This window comes from Dicentrarchus labrax, unplaced genomic scaffold (assembly GCF_905237075.1).
Source record: "Dicentrarchus labrax unplaced genomic scaffold, dlabrax2021, whole genome shotgun sequence".
Taxonomy (NCBI): Eukaryota; Metazoa; Chordata; class Actinopteri; family Moronidae; genus Dicentrarchus; species Dicentrarchus labrax.
In genome coordinates this window covers 18,401,783-18,426,254 of record NW_026136721.1, presented here as the reverse complement: position 1 = coordinate 18,426,254, position 24,472 = coordinate 18,401,783, and the positions used below count along the sequence as shown (strand labels likewise).

At 42.5% G+C, this 24,472-nt stretch overlaps 2 non-coding genes across 2 annotated transcripts; both read right to left on the bottom strand.

The window, feature by feature from the left end:
• Positions 1-15,041: 15,041 nt before the first annotated feature.
• On the bottom strand, positions 15,042-15,257 carry LOC127355666 (small nucleolar RNA U3). Its single transcript, XR_007881813.1, has one exon. It is a non-coding gene; the product is annotated as a small nucleolar RNA U3 (small nucleolar RNA).
• Positions 15,258-16,105: 848 nt separating this feature from the next.
• Positions 16,106-16,321, bottom strand: LOC127355671 (small nucleolar RNA U3). The gene has a single exon (XR_007881818.1). It is a non-coding gene; the product is annotated as a small nucleolar RNA U3 (small nucleolar RNA).
• Between the last annotated feature and the right edge of the window lie 8,151 nt (positions 16,322-24,472).

Sequence of the window (24,472 nt, the reverse complement as noted above, 5' to 3'; positions counted from 1 at the left end):
TAGCTTTTATTCTTGAGGCGGAACTGGACGAGAGGAGCTGACCGCGCGCGTCACTTCCTCTGGTGATAATTTGATATACGTAACTTTATCAACTTACTCCTATCGTGTTTTAAAGTTTCGAGATCATAATTCACCGTTCACAGAACCCACCATGACTTAATACATAGTTCACATGTTTTAACATAACATAACCGAAATTACTTAATGTAAAAGAAAAGTGGAACTGATTAAAGTCATTAAATCATTAATCATTAAACACGCACATAAAACAGCACTGATGGACTGTACATATTTCGTATAGTGCTAGCTTAATCCTTGTTATAACAAATATGTGTCTGGCATTTACTTATTGTATTACTATACAGTTATCAAACAAAGTTCGTTTTGAAAGTACCTTACGCTATACCAGAACCTTACCAAAAGGTGGCACTGTGGCTCCATCAAACATTCAGAGATTTTACACATGATTTTGTAACTTAGTCCAATCTGATGACAGAAACATCAGACAAACATTACATTTGCGTCCTTCTCATGCTGGATGGCAATCTGTTAATTAGGAGGAGATGAAATTTTACCATAATACTCCAACAGAACTAAATCTATATCTGTGCAACTGCTGTTACTGCTTCCTAGATTGGAATGTCCACTATCAAAAGAAAACATCGTAATTTACACTTTAGAGGAAGGGGTGTCAGAATGCCAGATGTGGATTCCAGAGGAGTTTCTCTCTGGAGGTGGACCTGTCAGACTAAAAGAGATGTAAACACATTTCAGGGATATCTAACCCTGATTTACAATCAAAAAGGCATTTATGTTATCACACACGATCCACTTTAGGTGTAGGGTGTCGTTCTGATCTGTGGAGAAGTCAGTGTTCTGTTAAAGAGGATAAAACATATTGACACCTTAGAGATCCCATCTGAGAATCTGAAAAGAACCAGGCTCTCTGTGCAGGAGACTGTCGGCGCCACAGTCTCACCTCCCCTCCTGGGTCAAAAAGGTCAAAGGGAAAGAGGAGGCCTTGAAAACTCTCCTGGTGGAACAAAATCAAAATAATATGATGATTGTTGAATTAAGAGACTGATAAAGCGTCTCTTGTAGAGGAAGACGAGGACAAGGTCCTACAAGGGGTTGATGTCATCAGGCGGTACCCATCGTTCATTGGGTGTTTCGACCCTCATCCACAACACCCTCCCAATGGTGGGTCGGCAGTGGTGGCCAAGTCACTGCCCATCTTCCCCTCCTTGTTTCCAGCTTAACTCCTCTCTCCTGCTCCATAACCAGCAAGAGGCTCTTTCTGCTGCCTCCCCCATCCTGCGAGCTGCTGTCTTTCTCTCCTTCCCCGTCATTCCAATGGCTGTGAGCATTCTCCATACTGACTGAGCAGGGAATCCTTTACAGCCAACCTCGACCAGGAACAGCCATGCCTGCCATCCTTTCCCACTGCAGTCATGCAGAAGGTCTTGGTATTTGGCGTTCATTCTTTCAAAGGCCTGTTCACACCCCTCTTCCCATGGGACTGTAAGTTCTATGAGGATGATCTTTTTTTTTCGGCTCTTAAGACCACAGTACCATATCCGGCCTCAGGGTTGTCTGGACAATCTGGGGGAACTGCAGCCTTCCTCCCAAGTCGACCTTCATATCCCATGATTGGGCCTTTTGTAGTAGTCTGGTTCTTGTTGTTGCTGTGGTTGGTGGCTTTTCCCCCTCCCTTACAAACTGGATTGATATTGTTTTCCGAAGTGGTTGGCGTTTTTTTTTCTCTCCGGCTCTAAGGTGTTGGCGAGTGTCATGAGCACCTTGTCGTGTCGCCACCTGTACCTGCCTTGGGTTAGTGCTGTTTTACACCCGGACAGGATGTGTTCCATGGTGCCCCTCTGCCCACACAGCTTGCACAATCGGTCCTCTCTCATGCCCCACTCTTGAATCATGGCTCTTCTGTCACTGGTTCCTGCTTTCCTCCACTTTTGGAAATGGGAGGTTCCAAGACCCTGTCTTCCTGTGCATGGTGCACCAATGACATCACGCAGCTTCAGCATGCTCTCAGATTGTGCAACAGATGAGTCAGCTGCCCGCTTGCTTTAGCCTCACGGATCATCTGACTGAGAACTCCGGAGTGTTCCAGGCATCCAGAGAAGCCTGGAATTCCATCTTTCTGGATAGCGGTGTTGATGTATCCATTCTCTGTCATGTACGAGGTCTTCCTCTTAGCCAGTATAGAAAAGAAGATCTTGCCTTCTACACTTAGCAGTGAGATTGTTCTGAATTGGTCAATGCTTGAGGAGTTCTCTTCCTTTGGCACGAAACAGCCCTCTGCCTTTTTCCAGCATGATGGAATGGTACCCTTTCTCCAGATTCTCTGGAACAGCTTCCACAGCCTCCGAAGGAGCATTGGACAATTCTTATATACCTCGTAGGGTATACAGCTTGGGCCGGGGGCAGATCCTGTTCTGGCCTTCTTCACCACCTCTTGGACCGCCTTCCAGGATGGTTCACTGATGTTGAGCTCTTTTTCCGGGGTCTTTATGCTGTTGATGCTTGGGTTGGCATCCAGGGCCTGGTTTCTGGAGGTGTCATTGTGGGTCTCCCTCAAGAATTCTCCCTCACATCTGCTCTGGGGCTAGTCAGCCTTCCAGATTTTGTTTCACCCAGCAGTGTTCTGGTGAATCGGAAGGGGTCTTTGGTGAACTGAGATCTTTTGTTCTCCCTATCCTTCCTCTTCTTCCGAGTGCTTTCTGCTCTTCGGAATCTGCAGAGGCGCTCCCGGAGTTGACTCATTAGATCCTTAATGCCTTCCCTTTCATCAGCAGGGCCTCTTTTGAACTGTTTGGTGAGAGTCTTGATTTCTCCCCTCAGATGTTCAATTTCCTTTTCTCTTCTGCTTGGCTGGTGTGCAAACTTGATGTTGACTTTCTTCTCCTCAATTCCAAAACGCTCCCTTGCCAGGTTGTAGGTTATTGTTGTGAGAGTATTGACTTTCTGCTCAGCCGTCCCTGCTGCTGTGGCTTCTAGCACTTTGTCGAGATCTTGGTCTAGTTGGTACCACTCTTTGTTGTTGCTCAATGGGTCCTCTCTCATGCCCCACTTGTGCAAGTTTGTTGGTGTTGGGAGTGTGTCATACACTGATCTCAGCAGGAAGGAGATGCGGAATGGCTCCAGTCTCCATAGGTCTGCCCAAGTGATCTTTCTTTTTGGAAGGTCCCATCTGGTCCAGGCTCCTTGAGAAGCTAGTTCCACTGCCCTTGACCTTCGTCCTTCCTCTTCCAGGTTCCGTACCTCCTCTTGAATCATGGCTCTTCTGTCACTGGTTCCTGCTTTCCTCCACTGTTGGAAATGGGAGGTTCCAAGACCCTGTCTTCCTGTGCATGGTGCACCAATTACAAGTACAGAGACAAGTCCATTGTCTGAAGCAATCAAAAGGTCATTATTATCTTTAACCAGAGCTGTCTCTGTGCTGTGATGAACTCTAAACACTGGCTACAGTGCTGAAGAGGAACCAAGGGTTATTCTTATTTTCTTCTATAAGTGCTGAATAATAGGCTCCTCTGGCATTACGGAGGGCCTTTCTATAGGTTTTAAGATTATCATGCCAAATTAAGCGTTATTCTGATAATTTGGAAGAGCGCCATTTCCTTTCAGATTTCCTAGCTTTTTGCTTTAATTGGCGAGTTTGGTGGTTATACCACGGTACCAGTCTCCTATGTTTTAATAATTTCCTTTTTATAGGATTGATAGAATCTAATGTTGATCGTAGCGAGCCTGCAGCACTATCAACAAGATTATCAATTTCGGAGGGACTAAAGTTATTATAGGACTCTGTTAAATTCAGACATGGCATTGCATTAACACTGATGGAATCTTCTCCTTAAATTTAGCTACAGCACTGTCAGATAGACATCTGCTGTAGGAAGTTTTGCCTAATGGCTTATAATCTAATAGTATGAATTCAAAAGTTATTAAATAGTGGTCAGATAGGAAAGGATTATGTGGGAAGACTATTAAATGTTCAATATCAATACCATATGATAGAACAAGGTCAAGGGCCCTATCTTGCAGATCTGAAACGCAAGTATCAAACGCAAAACGCAAGTAGCTTTGTGGGCGGATCTCAGGCGCTGTTGCTATTATGCCGGCAGGATAAATGACTCTTGCGCCCGGCGCAAATCTAAAATGGGTTGGTCTGAGGTAGCTACATTAGTCATAGGTGTGGTTTGGACGTAACATGCAATAAACCAATCAGAGCGTCATCTCACATTCCCTTTAAAAGCAGGCACGCTTGTTCCATGGCGGATTGCTATTATAATGGCAGATTTGCCAGGCGGACGCCAGGAGCAGTTCACAGCCGAGGAGACCGACGTTCTTGTCAGGGCCGTAAAATACCGAGAAGTGACATTATTGACATGAAATAAATGTAACACAGCCATACAATAAATCAAAACAATGTAACGCAGCTTCACAGGAAGAAGACCCTGGCCTCGGGAGCAGTGCGCACGGGCCGAGCAGTGCGCAAGGGCCAGCTGAGGAGGGAGCCGCGCAAACACCAAGGAGCAGAGGATCCAGACCCACTACACGCCAGAGGACCACCCGTTCCTGCAGCAAACCGGGTTTGACATGCTGGAGCGGGAGCTGTCCGGGATGCGGCAAAGTATTAATGCCCGTCTTGACCGGGTGGCGATGTTGCTGCTGCCTCACAGGCGCATGCCCTCAAGTCTGCGCCCTTAAAATAGCATCTGAATAAGCGCCACTGACTTTAGACTAGGTTTTTCCTGGTCTGTGGCGGAATTGTTTTCTGAAACAGCAAAATAGCACCAGGGAACGTTTGGGCCGGAACACGCCTCCTCTTTTTACTGAACCGCCCCCCGGAGCGCAAGTTCATTCCCTAATTTAAGGACGTGCATTGGTAGAAGGAAATTTCCAATGTGCGTCGAGTGCAAAATAGGAATTATAGAAGCGCCAGTGTACAAAGTCAATTGCGCTGAGTGCAAGATAGAGCCCCAAGAGTGTGGTTAAAACAATGAGTTGGTTTATTTACACTCTGACAGAAGCCAATTGAGTCTATTAATGATATAAATGCGTTACAAAGATCTGATTTAAGGACTAAACTTGATAAAAACTCTGAGAATTCCAATATAAAATCAGAGTACAGTCCAGGAGCGCAGTACACTATAACAAATAGAACTGGCTGCAGTGTTTTCCAGGGTGGGTGAGAAAGACTAAGAATAAGACTTTCAAATGAATTATAATTTAGTTTAGGTTTAGGGTCCATTAAAACACTAGAATCATATATGGCTGCTACTCCACCTCCTCAGCCGGTGCCTCGAGAAATGTGTGTATTAATATGACGGGTGGGGTGGATTCCTTAAGGCTAACATAGTCTTTGTGGGACAACCAGGTCTCAGTAAGACAAAGTAAATCAATATCATAATCTGATATTAATTCATTCACTAAAACAGCTTTAGAGGACAGAGACCTGATATTTAACAGTCCACATTTCATTCTCTTATTTTGTGCTACTGAGGAGTTGGTTTTCATTTGTATTAGGTTTTTATGTTCAACTCCTCTTGTTTTTATTTCTTTAAATAATTTAGGTGGTCGGGGGACAGACACAGTCTCTATGGGGTTTTGGGTGGGTGAATGTTCTAATGGAAGCGCAGAGAAGTGTGTAAGACAGCAGCTCTGCTTCCTGGTACCAAGTCTGGGTTGTCAGGTTTTACAAATAAACTTCACCATATTTCTAGATAAGAGAGCCGGTCCATCCAAAGTGGGATGGATGCCGTCTCTCCTAATCAGACCAGGTTTTTCCCAAAAAGGCTGCCAGTTATCAATGAAGCCCACATTGTTTTCTGGACACCACCTCGACAGCCAGTGGTGGAATGAAGACATGCGGCTCTATATGTCATCACTGGTCACACTGGACAGGGGTCCAGAGAAAACAACGGTGTCCGACATTGTTTTAGCATAGTTACACACCGACTCCACATTAATTTTAGTGACCTCCGATTGGCGTAATCGGGTGTCATTACTGCCGACGTGAATAAAAATCTTATTATATTTATGTTTATCTTTAGACAGCAGTTTTATACACGATCCGATGTCGCCCGCTCTGGCCCCAGGGATACATTTAACTATTGCCGCTGGCTTCGCTAACTTCACGTTTCTGACTATGGAGCTGCCAATAATCAGAGTTGTTTCCTCTGCGGGTGTTTCGCTGAGTGGGGCAAATTTATTAGAAACGTGAATCGGTTTGGTGAACTGTGGGCTTCTTCTGTTTTCGGCTATGGTTCCCCCGGACAGTCACCCACTTTCCCTGTCTTCCCAGCTGCTCAGGAACTACCGGGGGAACTACCGGGGGAACTACCGGGGGACAGCTAACAGAAGCTACCTTTGGTCGGCCCGCACCAACTACTGGGGGCTGGCAACTATAGCGGCTAAAGATATTTCTGTGGTGCGGTACCGTTCCTCTAATTCACTGAGCTTCGCCTCCAGCGCAGTAAATAAACTACACTTAATACATGTATCATTATAAATAAAGGAGGCAGAGGAATAGCTAAACATCTGGCACATTGAGCAGGACAGAGGAGACGGAGAAGCCATAGCTAACTGCTATGTTAATGAAGCTAGCGTATGTGAAAACTTTTGAAAATAGCAAAAGTAAATCCGAGTGCTTAAGTAGAACTAGTCTACGTTTAAATGTTAAGCGGGAAAATAACCGCTGTAATGAGTAAAAGAAATTTAGATTTAGTGTTCACTGGACAGAGCTACAGCACCAAACAGTGTACACAGAGCAGGAAGTAAACCGGAAATGAGTCAGTACGCTTACCGTAGCACATCACAAAACAAAGTCTGCTGCAATATGTCACCTGTAACACAAGAGGGGAAAAGACCGTAGATCTGCTGTATGCCAATGTAAAGGAGGCGCCACAGCCCTCCCCCCTCTCGGCAAATCTGATCACTTCCTGATACATCTCAATCCTACATACAGGCCTGCTGTTAGGAGGAAACAGTCCATCACCACCAGGACTGTGCAGCAGTGGTCGGTGGAGGCAGAGGAGGCCTTGATGGAGTGTTACAGGACAACCGACTGGGAAGTGTTCCAGTAAGACTACGGAGATGACATCGAGGGTCTCACCCAGTGTGTCAAAGGCTACATCAGGTTCTGTGAGGACAGCGTTATCCCCACCAAGATGATTCGCTGTTTCCCCAAAAACAAACCCTGGATCAACAGAGACATTAAAGCCCTGTTGAACAGAAAGAAGATGGCTTTCATGGCAGGAGATGAGGAGACCAAGAAAGATATTCAGAGGGAGTTGAGGAGAGAGCTGAGGAGGGCCAAAGACTGTTACATAAACAAGATAGAGGGGAAGCTGCAACAGACCAACACAAGAGAGGTGGGGGGGGAGCATTACTGGCATGAAACGGTCAGCAGGTTCAGTAGATGGGAAAAAGGGACGTGCCAACGAGCTAAACCTGTTCTTGAATAGGTTTGACTCACAAACGCCCTCCACCTCTTCAGGTACCCCCATTCACACCATGGATACCCCACCCTCCTCCTCCAGAGCCCATATTCCCCATGACGACAGTAACACCACCCCCCTCATCTGCCCTAAACCCCCCTCTACTCACTTCCCTTTCCCTGCCCCCCATCCTCTCCTTTTTTCCGCCCCACAAACCACCACCTCCTCCCCCCACCTACCTCTCTCCACTACACCAACTCTCCCACCCCCTTGCACCCCTCCCCTCCTCTCCCCTCTACCAATCACCTCACAGCTGTGGACTGTCACCCCCCAATCACTGCCACAACAAACCTGGTCATCACAAGATGCCAGGTGAGACGGCAGCTCACCAGGACCCGGATAAACAAGGCCAGAGGTCCAGACGACGTCAACCTGAGAGAGAGTGTGTGCTGAGCAACTGGCAGGAGTGTTCCAGCATCTGTTTGACCTCTCCCTGAGGTTGAAGAAGGTGCCAAAGATCTGGAAGACTTCCTGTTTAGTTCCTGTTCCCAAAAATGGAAGACCCAACACTCTGAAAGACTTCAGGCCTGTAGCCTTAACGTCACATGTTATGAAGACCTTTGAGAGACTTGTTCTGCAGCACCTCAGACCCCTGGTAAGTGACTGCCTGGACCCTCTGCAGTTTGCGTACCAGGCCGACATCGGCGTGGATGATGCCATCATCTACCTGTTTCACAAAGCTTATACCCACCTGGAGAAGTCACAGACCAATGTGAGGATCATGTTCTTCGACTTTTCCAGTGCCTTCAACACCATCAAACCTCTGACTTCTGCTTCAACTCTGGAGTGTGCCACAGAAGTTCTCCGATGACTCCTCCATTGTAGGCTGTATCACAGATGATAGGGAGGAAGAGTATATAGACTGAATTGAGAGCTTCATTGGATGGTGCGATAGGAACCACCTACAGCTCAACACAGGAAAAACTAAAGAGCTGGTGGTGGACTTCCAGCAGGGCAAGACGACCCCCTCCCCAGTTGAGATTAGGGGGGAGAAGGTAGAGATGGTGGACACCTACAAGTATTTGTTACCGACAACGCCACCTTGGGTTAGGGCCCAAGGACCCATACTAAAGGTCAATTATCACCTCTCACAAAAAGGACACTCAGGTTCGTTCACTCAGGGAGGGTAGGAGAACAATGATCACATCCCACATTTTATTATTTAAATGGATACAAGGTTTGGCACAAAAAGTTAAAAGGAGAAGGGAGCCCAACTGGGGAAGGGAGGAGGTGCCGGCTGAGGCTTACCGGCTGTTGGAGAGGTCGGCAGGGGAAGTGACGTCCAAAAAAAAGAAAGGAGAGCACCCCACCCACACAGCAAAAACATGACGTGCACACAAAGAAAATCTTGAACGAGGCTCACACACACACAAGGGATCACCACCACCACCCAGGGGAACCACCACCACCACCGTCAGCCTTCAGCTCTAGGAGAAGATAAGAGGCACAGTTAAGAGGGCTCACAGTTAAAACAAACAATATCTCTTGACATAAACAAACGGATAAATAATCAATCAATAAACAGAATAGTAATAATTAGAATTAATCAGAAATGAATCAAACAAAAGAAGAAAATTACAGAGTCTCTGGCCAGAGACATCAACTCAACAGTTAACCATAATTAATCCATTTTGAACACAAATAAAGAAGGGCTCAAATTGAGAAGTTCCCCTTCCAAAGGAAAATTAAATAGCTACACCACACCTTGGCAGATTACCTTTAAATCACACACACACACACACACACACAAACACACACACAGTCCAAACGAGTGGCTGATAGTCAGAGCTCGCAGCGGCCTACCCGAGCGGCAGACACACACGCACACACCACACCACACCACGCCACGCACAGCAGCAGCGGGAAACAGGGTCAACAACAGGAGGCAAGCCGACCAGGGACAGCCGACAGGACCCGGAACCAAGCCAGCGAAGTAGCAGCGGCAGCGGCGGTAGCGGCGCAGCGAAACGGCAGCGGCAGCAAAGCAGCAGCAGCAGCAAAGCAGCAACAGTAACAAAGTAGCTGTGGCTTAATAGCCTTGATTACCCAGTGCTCTCCTTACGTAGCTTTAGTGTTCATAAACTCCGGTTCCCAGTCCGGTTAATTTGCGTTCCTTCCAAAGAGGGAGAGGGGTTAAGAGGGTCTGCGTAGCAGGGGAGACAGCCACCACACACCATGCGACCAGCAGACTATGCTCCGGTCGGCGGTGATAAACGACCCCAATATATTCCCCCGACCACGATGAAGACGTCGGATCTATTGGAGAGTTACGATTTGAATTAAATAAAACGCTGATGAATGTACACAAACAGCACGCTAAGGTGCGCCTACCTGTGCTCTGAGATGAGCGCCGAGCACAACGACCCGGAAGTGGATGGGCCGAAGAGGCAGGAAGCGAGAGGTCGGGAGGAAGGGCACGGCCAACTTTTATCTCCTCAGCATAAACAATGATTGGCTAATAAGCCAGAGAGGGCGAGGTGAAGCAGAAGCTTGTTTGAAATGGCAGTGGTGCCTCATAGCACTACACTGGGGGTGACACTCAACAACAAACTGGACTGGACGGATCACACTGAGGCCATCTACAGGAAAGGTCAGAGCAGGCTGTTCTTTCTGAGGAGGCTCAGGTCATTCAACACGTGCACTCGGCTACTGCGGATGTTCTACCAGTCTGTTGTGGCCAGTGTCCTCTTCATTGCAGTGGTCTGTTGGGGGGGAGGCATCGGCACTGGGGGTGCCAGTATGATTAGAAAGCTGGTGAGGAAGGCCAGCTCGGTGGTGGGGATGGAGCTGGACAGTGTGGAGGCTGTGACAGAGAAGAGGATGAGAGGGAAGCTGAAAGCATGGACAACCCCTGTCATCCTCTCTACACTGACCTCAGGCAGCTCAGGAGCATCTTCGGCCACAGACTGACCCAGCCGTACCGTAGCTGTACCATCAGACATCAGACTCCACAAAGCCACAGCTCCCAGTTCCTCAAACCCCAGCAGATAAAGACTGGTTTAGAACTCCTACCTACAACAAGCAAACCTTTTGCACTATTTATATTTGATTTCCACTTTAGTAGTTTAGTAGTTTTTTTTAGTTTTAGTCAAGTTTAATTTTCTGCTCATATTTTGGACTCCATGTCCTACTTGAACAACAAATAGTGTATATACTTTAATTTATAGTTTTTATATTTTCTTATATTTATAATATTAGCAATATTTTTACTGTGATCTTGCACTGCTTTGCCCTATTGCTGCTGTGTCAAAATGAATTTCTCCTTAGGGGGATAAATAAAGGAATTATCTTCTATCTATCTACAGTGACACATATTTTTGCCTGGCGTGATGCAAAGGACGAGCATTCCACCTTCGTTTTCTTCACTTCTTTGCAAGCAGGCTCAAAACCAGCTGTTCTTCGTCATCCATTGAAGCCATTATCATCCTAGCCAATGTTGACATTGACGTCAATGCTGCTGCCAGTTCTGCCATTGTTTACCTTTTTCTTCTTCTTCTAGTGCGTAGAAATAGCATAAATTGTTAAGGCTTGTGTATGCTCGCCGTTCCCAACCTGTAGCGCGACAATTTGACGTCACAGGAGCGCCGTAACTATTTATACTTGCGCTGGTGGTCACGACACTAGTTGCAGTCTTCTCCCGAACAGAGGTGTCACAACTGAGGAAAGGCTACCGACTTTGCTATTTCTATGCACTAAAAGAAGAAGAAAAAGGTTTTATTTAGTTTTTTTCCCCAAATCGGTCTCAGAGGTTCTTCCAAATTTTCCGGCATATGGCTTTCTCTTTTCCAACATTTCTGGGACCTCTGGGCATCTCTGTGTTCCTTCATTGAAGGATCATACAGATCGTCCATCTTCCTGTTTCCGCTTTGGCTTGTCAGCTGAAAAAAAAAAGTGGTGCGCGACCTGGCGTGACCGGACCAAAATGCTGGCGTGCCTACGAGATCTACGGCATTTTGATGTCACATTATCGCGCGACAGGTCGGGAACGGCGAGTATACAAGAGCCTTTAGGCCCGGTCGCGCCAAAGCGGAAACAGGAAGATGGACGATCTGTATGATCCTTCAATGAAGGAACACAGAGATGCATATTTTTCCGTCATTGTCTTTTGATGAATGAAAACATGTTCTATCATAGTAGCTCAAAATTTATCAGAAATTATACTCTGCTTTGCTCTTTGCAATTTTTTTGTTCTTCCTCCTCCTTGTACCCCTATTTTTACAGTACTGTACCCTGCATCTCACAAACTTCTCCTTTGTTTCTGTGATACTGTAATTCTTGTTCTTTGTTGATATGAACCTGCAACCAGTCAAAATCTGGCTGGGTCAGGCCAGAGCACTTTGTCAACATCACAAGCAATATTTTTTCTCTCCTGAGGCAAAGGGGGAAGAAGCCTCTTGTGTGCCATATCCAGCCCTGACATGGCTCCTCACCTATATCACCACAGGCTAAATCCATGGCTTGCAGCAGATTTACTCTGGTGTAGGGTTGTCTATCATATACTTCTATCTCCAAGAGGAGAAAAACTCCTCAATCGGATTCAGGAAAGGCGAGTATGGAGGGAGGTACAAGTTCATAAACTGCCCATTGATGTTAAACCATTCCCTTACCTGAGCAGCTCGGTGGTAGCTGACATTGTCCCACACTATCACATAGGTGGGAATGGGATTCTCATTTAGCCCTTGACCCTGCTGCTCTTGAACCTGCTGCTCAAATAAAATATCTCTTAGATTGGCAAGAAATCGTAGAAGGTGCTGGGTGTTACATGGCCCGAGTGTAACATGGTGATGTAGAACACCATGGTTGCTGATAGCAGCACAGATTGTGACATTGCAACCTCGTTGACCAGGGACATCAACAATGGCCCGCTGTCCAATCATTTTTTCGGCCTCTCCTCCTCTCTGTCAGATTGAAGCCTGCTTCATCGACAAAGTTGAACTCATGGGGTCTGTCCAAAGATTCCTAGTCAAATATTGCCTGTGTAGAAATACAATATACTGTATGTAGAATTTTGTAAGTCGTACAGAGACAGTGCTATACTGTAGAGTACAATTAGGCCTACTGTATGCACTTCTGATTCACATACATTGTATGTACTGAAGAGTAATGTCATTCACATAGTATGTGGCACTACTGTAGACAATCTGGATTACAGGAATAAATGTGTGTGAATGTACACTTACTTGCACATACTGAGCTCACAGTTCTTTCACCCTTGGTGAGTTGCGCTCAAAAGGTACTCTGTATACTTGTTTCATTCGCATCCTGTTATGCCGGAGGACACGGTCAATTTTGGAAATGCTCACACTGTCGATTCCCTGGAAGTGTGTGTTGTCTTGTATCACTCGTTCCTGGATTTCTCTGAGTCGTATTAGATTATTTTGAAGGACCATGCCAACTATAACAGCCTCTTGCTCCCGAGTGAATATAGCTGTCCTTCCACCTGCATGTGGCAGCCTTGCAATTCTACAAAAAGTATACAGTGATGAACTTTACAAAGTCTTTTGAAACAGCTGCATATAGTGCAGTACAGTAAATTTGCAATTACAAAAATACAGTAGTATACTGTACCAGTTCTCTTCTCTGAATGTCCTTACTATGGTGGACACAGAAAATCGGCTCAAATTGGGTTGCACTCTAAGTCCTGCTTCCCTCATTGTCAGTCCATGGACAAGAACATGGTCAATGACTGTTGCTCGAATTTCATCAGATATTTCCACTCTTTGTCTTCCTCTTCCTCTTCCTCTTTGTCCTCATCTTCCTCTTTCTTGCCCTCCTCCTCTTCCTCCTCGTCGCCCACCTCGCATACGCACTCGTCCTCTCACATTGTTTCTTCCATCCATTCTTGGACTTTCTCTGTCCCACCTTTAACAACCTGTTTGATCTCTGAACTGGCTTATATTGGTTGTGTCACATGATTTTAAACAAGTGAAATCAATTTTGAGTGGTTGTGTTTAATCAATGACATGTGTTCTCTATTTGTATTTGATTGTTGCCACTTGTATTTACCAGAATGGATGACATGTGCATTAGAGTGCAGAATGTGTTTTGAGAATGAAAATGTGTTTAGAGTTCTGCTGAAAAGTCTAAGTGAGATCTGCAAATTGTGTTTTACCATGTGAAATGGTTTAAGGTATTGACAACAGACTGCACAATTAGCTAAATGAGTTCAGGTAACTGCAAACTTTGTTCAGCCAATGGGTTTTAGTGTTTTAGCAATTGAGAAAAACTGTAATGCGCAGTCAGACACTAATATACAGCATACTGTCAATGTTCAGACTACAACAGCTCCCTCCTCCAATACACTGCTCATAGGCTGAGACCTGCTGGTGACTTTATGGAACTGCAGCTGACAGTTGGAGTGAAAATAAAGGCAGAAAATAGGAAGAAAGCTCAAACAAATGTGAAATTAAAGCACATCTTTATCACTTGAATATTAAACCGCATTCACTGTAGAGTTGTGCAGTTTGAATAAGCTGTAATATGATAGTAAAGACTCAAAGTACAACAGCCAGACTGCTGATTCCTGTTGTTATCAGCGTTCTGAGAGCCATTTAGTCTCTAAAGTGAGTCTGAGTGGCACCATGAGTCCGGACTCTCTCCGGACAGACCCCCTATAAATCCCCCGCAGAGACAGAGGCCTGCTGTGTTACCCCAGTAGTACATATGCTAAATTTAGAAGCATGACACACAAATTAGTGAAGCGTTTCTCATTTAGTTTGTTTGGCTCAGAGTTGTGTTGGATGGCTCCTCTGGCTTCATGATTTCTATCTTTAATAACTGAGATGGACACAACTGTCACGGTTCGGTTGTTTATTGAGAAAATTAAACATAATGTGAAATGATGGTATTCCAGAAATGAAAGGGTTTAGTATTATAACCGATTTAAGTGTTTTAAATTAAAATACAAGATGGCGCCACAAACGGTCTCCTTGGTGTGTACATTGTTTTTTCTTGTTTTGTTTGCAAATTCAGTTTTCTGCTGTGATACCCGGAGCTCTTTCACTAGAGAAGAGCTCATGAACATCAGGGGAACAACTCCATCTGATAATGGCTAATGTCCCAATAAACATTAATGATACTTCAAAGCCTTATTGTTTTTTTACCATAAAGGCTGCACGAGACAACTTTAGGCCACTGATCTATTTGATAAATGACCTAAATGATGAACTGATTAACAACACTGGTGATTACTGCTCTGTCAAATCACTAACCAATTAATAATAGTTGTTTCCTTACTAAACCTTAATCTTTTTAACACCTTTTTAAAATTGATATAATCTAATTAATAAAATCTATAAAATCCCCAAGCAACCATATTAACTATTCATTATAACGCCAATTCTTTCCTATTAAGATTAATTTATATTTTTCATTATTTTTACAAAACACAGAATACATTTCAAACTCAGGAATATAACCCATTATGTTTATAGTCAATAAAACTTTAAACACATATTTTTAAAATGTGGGCAAGATATTTAAAATATTTATTTTAGACCACTTTACTTGTTCACAATATCTCCTGCTACCACTCTGACCATATTCCCTTCCTCAATGCTCCTCTTGGAAACAATGAACAGTCATCAATGAGAGAGAACATATGAACTGAATCATTATTCTCTGTCAGCTTCATGCTCAGAAGGAAATATCACGACTCATCATCGTGGTTAGCGAGACCAAACACTTTAGAAACACATTTCTCAAGTCAGAAACTACAGAAATGATCCCTGAAAGTATAGTCTTAGTGTGATTAAGGGTGAACCCAGCAGGTCATTCACAGGACTACCGTTCTCACTCAGGGTTCATCCCCTCAAACCTCCAGTTTCTGTCTCCTCCAGTCATATGTGTTTATGTAAATGAGACAGCATAGCACAGCCAATCACTGCAAGACTCTGAGAGCACCGCTGTGATAAAGAGAGCACACAGACAGGAGAGAAAGGCAGCACTGGGATAGAGAAAAACTTTGGTTTTAAGTAAAGTAAGAAAAGTTATAAAAAGTTACAATGATTACATTTAGTCAAAGTTAAGACACTATTTTTACTCACTAACTAGAAGAAATATTACAGACCAAGTTTACATTAATGACACTGTAAAATTGGATCGTTCTTCTCATTTGTTTTGGATAGTACAATATAGTCTGCATTATTCCAGGCAGAGAAATGTTCTGATTGGCAGAACCTCTACACTATTATGTAATTAATTTATGTCTAAAAATACACAAGTTACATAAATATATATTCAAAATAATTTTGATTTTTTTTTCTTCCATATTTACAAACTGGAAATCTCTCAATTATCATTGTTATTAATTGTTTAGTGTATAAAATGTAAAGAAATATAGAGAAATCCCCCTTATAAACTTCCTAGAAGCTGGACACAAAGAATAACTCCCATTTATATGTAAGAAATCACAAATGATTGATAATAAGAGGTTTTTTTCTTTCAAACAATAATAATTAAACTCATATGATTTAACACTACACCTCAACAGTGATGTTAGAAATGTTTAACAAAACCACTGATTGCAAGATTCTTTAGGGATATATATAAGTTTATACCTTCCAGACATTTGTTTAAGAAGAGAGTCAAAAACCACTCTGATCATATTCCCTTCCTCAATGCTCCACTAGGAATCAATGAACATTCATCAATGACAGAGAACATATGAATTGAACCATTATTCTCTGTCAGCTTCACGCTCAGAAGGTAATATCACAGCTCATCATCGTGGTTAGCGAGACCAAACACTTTAGAAACACATTTCTCAAGTCAGAAACTATAGAAATGATCACTGAAAGTATAGTCTTAGTGAGACTGAGGGTGAACACAGCAGGTCATTCACAGGACTACCGTTCTCACTCAGGGTTCCTCTCTGCTGTCTCCTCCAGTTGCTGTGTGACAACATAGCACAGCCAATCATTGTATGACTGTGACAGCACACAGATAGAGGAGAACAGCAGCACTGAGTGATGATTAAGAAAAAGCTTGTATCAAAATAAAAGACTTTTGTGAGTGAGAGAAAATTTCTCTCACTGACTAGAAGAAGAAAGACTGTTAAAGTCTCAATAAACATTCATTATACTACATATTAGAAGATATGGTCTTGTTTCTAAATTGGAATATTTCAGGCGGAACAAATGCTGTGCAGGGATTGGAGGAGGCGGGACATCGCCGTGGACACTTATTGGTCCACAGTTAGAACACAGAAGAACAGAGTTTGTGAACTCTTCGGAGCAGAAGGTCAGCGGTTCGATCCCCGTTGGGGCAAAGATGGAGAAGATCTTCAGGGGTTGTAAAGCAGTTAAACTCAGACAATATTACTGCAGTCAGTGAGAGTAATTACCATACAACAGTGAATATGTATTATGTTTATATCTATGTATACTGCACAACAGCCAGAAAGTTCCAGAAAGACAAGAGCTGTGCTCGGAGGACATGTATAAATTACTGCTCAACTACTGCAGATATTGTTGGAAAGTACAATATCTTGTCTTTGGGCTTATATTGGCTGTGTCACATGATTTGAAAAAAGTGAAATCAATTTTGAGTGGTTGTGTTTACAGTTTTTCCTCAATCGCTAAAACACTAAAACCCATTGGCTGAACAAAGTTGTCTGTTGTCAATACCTTAAACCATTTCACATGGTTAAACACAATTTGCTCACTTAGACTTTTCAGCAGAACTCTAAACATTTTTATTCTCAAAACACATTCTGCACTCTAATGCACATGTCATCCATACTGGTAAACACAAGTGGCAACAATCAAATACAAATAGAGAACACATGTCATTGATTAAACACAACCACTCAAAATTGATTTCACTTGTTTCAAATCATGTGACACAACCAATGTAAGCCAGTTCAGAGAGCAAACAGGTTGTTGAAGGAGACGGAGAAAGACAAGAAGAAGGACATTGATCACATGTTTACTTGATTTTTGTATTGTATACTGTAGTACAGTGCATTGTAGGCTGTATACTATACAATAAACAAATTGTCTGGCCCTGAACATTGTGCTTTCCATTTGTTTACAGTATTGACTGCTCAATAGATTTTGACTGGTTGCAGGTTCATATCAACAAAGAACAAGAATTACAGTATCACAGAAACAAAGGACAAGTTTGTGAGATGCAGGGTACAGTACTGTATAAATAGGGGTACAAGGAGGAGGAAGAACAAAAAAAATCGCAAAGAGCAAAGCAGAGTATAATTTCTGATACATTTTGAGCTACTATGATAGAACATGTTTTCATTCATCAAAAGACAATGATGGAAAAAAATATGAAATTTGTTTTGGGATTAAAAATGTACTTCTCCCTGAAAACTATATGTTTTGAACAACGTGTTTTCTATTTTTTGGTGTATTGTTTCCTGACTGCTTGATAGTGTATATCATTTTGATTGCTTTGTTTATGATTTGAGAGCAGTGTTTGGTTTTGAGCACAGGTAAATCTGTTTTGAGGCGAAAGTTTAATTTTGAGCACAGATAAAATTGTTTTTAGGCGAATGTTTCATTTTGCACGAGGAGTCAGAGGTTTTGTAAATAGTGCTTGAAGCTGAGGTTTTGTGTTTAATGTTTTCAGAAATTGGAGCAAGGTTTCAGAAACTGTGTTTTAGCAATTGAGAAAAACTGTAATAAAACACATTATATATACCGCTTGCTGTAGGTGCATTTATATTCCTTCATGTCAGCTGTTGTATTCTTTAACAATAAATGAGACTGAAAACTCTCCATTATGTTTCTGGCTCTGCGAGGAAATTGCCTGAAAACCAGATTCTATTCATAAAATCTGACAATTTAGAAAATCACCCCCTCAGACCCAGAAATAAAGAGTTTTTCTTTTAAATCTGAGTTTAAGAGACTGGAGGATAAATGTGGTAACAACTGAAATACCTCTGAGCTCTAATTTATCTGTTTATCTTGTCATCCTGTATGTCTTTATGTATTAAACCCTTCTTCAGTATCAAGTTTTTTCTTCCTGGGACTCTTTAGTGGACAGCAGATACGTAATTATTGATTTTTTGAGTCTATTTGTTATTGATATTAAAAAGACATATTAAATATATTAAAAAGATATGATCACAAATGTTCATCACACAGCTCACAACCATCATTGAACCATCTTGTTGTCAGTGTTTATAGTCCATTATTTTCTAAAAAATATTTTCCCTTTCTTACATTGACCTGTAGATAACTAACACAGACTTACAGCATAAATAAACAAGCCAAGTTCAACAAAAAAGACAGACTTATATGTGCAGTTATATTATTATTATTATTCTGTTACTACGTTGACTATTTCTCACTTAAAATTGTTTCAGAAACATATTTTACTGTTTATCTGTAATACAAGATTGTGTGTGACCAGGTGATCGGCCATTGTTTTCGGCTACGGACGAGTCAAAACTGCACAGCCAACTAGCAGTACGTCACGTCCACTGGCTCACGCTGGCTCCGTTTTACTGTCATGGCGGTGGCGGAGTGTTGGGAGCAGGAAGGACATGCACACAACTACAATGATCTATTGAAGGTCTGTGTGAAGATGGGGGCCACCTGCACTGTTAGCCCGGATTTTATATCTAATTAAAGATTTAATTGTAATACACTTGAAAAATCTAAGTTACATGCCATTACTATACAGTCCTGAGTGAATTCTACTCATCAACAGTTACTGGCGAATGTATGAATAATTTAAAGTCAAATGACCTTAAACTTCCAAGTTTTTGTTACACCACTCCTCTTTTTCAAATCCACTGAGTTGAGAGGCCCTCGCAGTTGCAGTGATCGCGACTGCGTTCGACATACAGTCCAAGCCAGACCGCCGTGTTGAGTCCGACAGCTCTCCGACCATACTATAATCATTAATGCTGTTGCGTGAATTCGAGGAACTACTGGTGAGCAACTGGACTTTTTGTTTTTTTCTTTGTGGAGTGAAGACGTTTAATGTTAACAGGTCCGACAGACATTGTAAGGCGCTAGCTGGCTATCCACTAGCCGACTTTTCCTCGGTGGGGAAGGGGTTGTTTTGCTAGCAGTGACTGTTCTAATGTTCGATTTTCATAGCTCAGCTTAGCCTGCTTCCTATGATAGAGCTAGTTTTCTCACTCTAGTAGCTTTATGTGAGCGATAAAACATCACAGTAAAGACTTTCACCATCTAGATACCACACCGGGATCTGGACTGAGACGGCGGTGTTCTGCGATGCGGGCTCTCTGCGTGCAGGGAGAGTGGAAAAGCCATCCAGTAGCTTTTCTTTGCTGTGCTACTGCAACTGGTAAGTTCATAAATTTGCCCATATTGGCCCTCAAAAGGACATTTAGGGTAATTTTGGCTAATTAGGGAACATTAGAAACACACAGTTTCAATGTTCAGACGCTACAGAAAAACTGTTCAAAACAGAATTCAAACACAATGATTTGGAAGTGCAAGTATTGTGCTTTTAGCTGTGAAAAGAGAGCAAAGCTGTTTCAACATTATAGGCTCAAACATGGAAGTTACGCGAGAATAGAGCCATTTCCTTGTTTACATCAGAAATGTCTGTGTACGTTTAAATCACTAAATGCACTTAAAGTGCATATTTCCCGCATTCATACCAAAACTGCATATCAGCAACTAGCAGATGGACCGGTTAAGTTTAGTTGTCAGTCATGTGAGTTTGCTGAGTCTTGTTCAGAGAATGAGTTTTTCACTCACCTGCATTCTGTGCATCTAAAAGTAAACCATAAGGTCAGATGTCCTTATAAAGACTATAACTTTGAAAGCAGTGTTTACTCCACATTCAAAGCACACAAGAGCAAAGTACATAAAGAACAGAACTGGAAGAGGTTTAAGTCAGAAATTGTTGGTGATGATGTTTTAAGTCATGATGGTGATGCTGCACAAGAGCAAATGTCAGTCTGCAGATGATATTGAAGACATAGACGAAGTCAGTGAGGTAACCAGTGACCATGACCTCCATGATTTAGAAAAACAGTTTGAGCACAACGTAGCATCTCTTCTACTAAAGATGCAAGCTGTTTTGCACATACCAGAGTGCTGTGCAAGATGTGGTACAACAGCTTTGGAAAATCAATCAGCTGTCACAACCACTTCTACAAAACAGAGACAGGACTTTATAAAGCAAATATAACTGTCACATGGATGAAACATTTGTTAAAGAGATTATCAGTGCTGTGTCAGAAAGTAACTAAAATGTCACATTGTTTCAAAGATGGACCTTTAGGAATGGCCAAAAAAAAGAGCAGCCTATGTGCGCAGAGAGTTTCCACTGGTAAATCCAATTGAATATGTTGTGGAAAAAGGCAAAAAACCTCTTGCATATGTTCCAATTGTTCCCATGCTACAGAAGTTGCTTAACAAAACTGATGTTTTAGACAAAGCTATGTCTGAGTCCATGTTCCACAGGAATACAGGTCATATGCAGATGGGCAGTACTTCAGCGAAAATTCACTTCTTTCAAAGTTCACAATTGCTCTTGGCCTTTACATTGACGACTTTGAAGTAGCCAATCCTCTTGGAACATCAAAGTTGAAACATAAGATGTGTGCAGTTTACTGGGTTATTGCGAACATACCAGCAAAATATAGATCCACCCTTAACTCTATCCAACTAGCTCTACTGTACAACACCTCCACAGTCAAAGAGTGTGGTTATGCAAAAGTACTGCAACCTCTGATCTATGATCTTCAGTTTGTTGAGCAAAATGGCATTTTCCTGGAGCAGTTTGGTGCAAGTGTCAGAGGTACTGTTTTGTATGTTGCAGCTGACAATCTTGTTGCTCACTCTCTTGCAGGATTCTTGGAGAGCTTCAGTGTCGAGAAATTCTGCAGATCTCAACAGCATGAGGTATGTTCTGGTTTCTTTCACATGCGAGATAAAGAGTCCCATGATAGGCAGGTGCAAGAGGTGCGAGGGGATCCTGGATTGGGTCACTCTTATGGTGTGAAAGGAGCATGTCCTTTAACTCAAAATCTTAAGCACTTTCATGTGGTGAGTGGGTACCATCCTGACATCTTGCACCATATCTTGGAAGGCATTGTTCCAACCGAGGTGTCACTGTGTCTTTCAGACCTGGTAGGCAAAGATTATTTCACACTCAATGTGCTGAATCAGGCCATCAGGTTCTTTAAGTACACATTTAGTGACAGAACAGATCGACCTCAGATGATCAGCAAGGGATTTTCCACTAAAGGGACAACTGGTGGAAATGCCCATGAGAACTGGTGTCTAATAAGGCTCCTTCCACTTCTTATTGGTCTCTATGTCCCTGAGGGTGACAACACTTGGGAAATCCTCATGCTTCTCAAGGACATTGTGGAGTTAGCTGTAGCACCAAGGCATACTGAGGAGACACTGCATTTCCTGGACTGCAAGATTGCAGAGCACAGGCACTTGCTACAGCTAACCTTCCCAGACTTTGTGGAACATTACCCTCAGCTTATCATGGAGTTTGGTCCCCTGTGTGAGGTTTGGACAATGTGCTTCGAGGGGAAGCACAAGTTCTTTAAAAGGGCAATTTGCACTGCACAAAACTTAAAAAATGTTGCCATGACACTTGCGACAAAGCACCAGCGGGCAGTCAGTTACCAACTTGATGGTAGGTCTTTTTTCAGACCGTCAGTTGAGATGTCACAGGTTACCCCAGTTTTGTTTTGCACTTTCCCTCCTAATGTACAAACAGCAATTGCTCATAACATAAGAACACCGGGATCAGTGCTTAATGCGTCATCTGTGTGTGTAGATGGAATAAAGTATCATCCAAACATGATACTTTCTGCTGGGTCATGCTCAGGTCTACCTGAATTTGCCCAGATTGAAAAGACTATTGCAGCTGATGCAGAGATTCTGTTTGTATGCCACAAAATGACAGCATGGTACTGTGAGCATTTGAGATCTTACCAACTTCATTGTGATGATGTCATCTCTATGTATGTGGTTAAGATGTCAGAGTTAAACGATGTCCTCCCATTATCAGTGTACAGGGTACAAGGAGAGCTTATGGTAACACTGAGATGATTTATTTGCCAAATAACTGTCCATAATTTCTCTCCAGATGGCTGTGCAACAGAAATTTACCATGAGGGTTATCGTCACCGAGGGAGATATAAAAAAGTTGACAATGACAACACGACCAGACACACTTGAAGGTTTGATTGACTGGCTCAAAGGCACTCTATTATTATTATCCATCAGGTATTGCAAGCAAGCTACAGCTTTAACTTGCAATACCAAGATCCTGAATTTAACAATGAACTGTGTAACCTCACCGATCTGTCTGAGCTCCCTGAGAAACCAACTATCAAAATCATTCCAGTGATTGAACTTGTACCAGTCCGTGAAACATGTAGTGACACAAGCAGCCAGGCAGACACAGATATCCTGTCCATCTCCTCTTCAGACAGAAGTTCTCAGTGGCCAGATGTATTTAAAATCCCCAAATTTCCAGTTGATGTTGAATATAGACTACGTCAAGGTAACCTGCTGTATCTCAGGGATGCCACCTATCTGAAAGTGACAAAAGAACTGAAACATGAAATCCTCGAAAAACTTGCAGAGACAATGTATGCATTTAAAGCATACCCAACAAACGAAGAGTTTGAAACTTTTGCAAAAGCTTTAGTGCAAACACATCCATGCCTTAAAGGTCGCGGGTCGCCCTCTGGCTGGGATGGATGGAAAAACAGTCTCAAGTTCAAGATGGGTAATTATAGAACCAAAATGTGCCAGTGCAGTCGACTTGATGTCACTGTCAATGGTGGTAAACGCGGAAGGCACTCTACAAGTGGCGACCCTCCCAACAAAGACATCAAGAAACCTTGGAAAGGGGAAATACATTTCCTGCCTGATTTTCCTGAGGGGAAGGAGGAACACAACCTGGAGGAAGCTCGTCAAGTTCTGGTCAACGAAATGATGAAGAAAAAGCCGAACGGGTCCCTGGTTTGAGATTGTTTCTAGGCCTTTAAATTTGTTTTAATGTTTTATGCAAAATATTGTCTCATGAGCTAATGATTCAAGGGTCATCTGCTAAAAACATGGGTCTCCATCCTGTTGCACAGTGCAGTGCTCAGAGTTTTAAGTTAAGTTTTTAAACAATACAAACATTTAACTGTAATTTTAATAGCTTGACTTAAGCTAAACTTAAGATAAATAAAACACAAAAAGCAATGCCACTTTGTTGTTTTCTTTTTCTCACTATTTAAAGGTTCACACAACACCTTGAAGATATTAACTGGACTAACTGGGGAAATAAATGAACATTACAAGTGAGTTTGAATTAAGTCAACTTGGACTTAATTGCATTGAACTTAAAGATATTAAGTGTAATAATTGTACAAAACAATTGCACCTGTAAACTATTTAAAGTTAAATCAACTTGAAATTTAGTGTGTTTAACTTAAAGACGTTAAGTGCAATAGTTGTGCAAAGCAGTTGACCTTGCAAAAAAAAGTAAGTTGAATCAACTTGGCATTTAGTGTACGGAACTAAAAACAGAAATTCTAGTACCTTTAAGCTTTTTAAGTTAGATGTACTTAAGTTTTCATCATACATTACTTACATTTTTTAAGGCAACTTATCCGGGCTTAGAGTGTGGTCTTCCCTGATCTCCTGTCTCTGAATTATAACTTATTTGAAAGCCTTGTTCTTAGTCTTTCTCACCCAACCTGGAAAACACTGCAGCCATCTGTTTGTTATAGTGTATCGCGCTCCTGGCCCATACTCTGATTTTCTATCTGAGTTTTTATCAAGTTTAGTCCTTAAATCAGATAAAGTAATTATGTAGGTGATTTTAATATCCATGTGGATGTTAACAATGACAGCCTTAGCAACGCATTTATCTCATTAATAGACTCAATTGCAGTGGCGGCTCCTGACAAATTTCTCAGGGGGGGCAACTGTTGCGATGATGGCTAAGATGACCTGTTCAGTGGGTAAAGTAATAATAAATAAAAGTCTTAA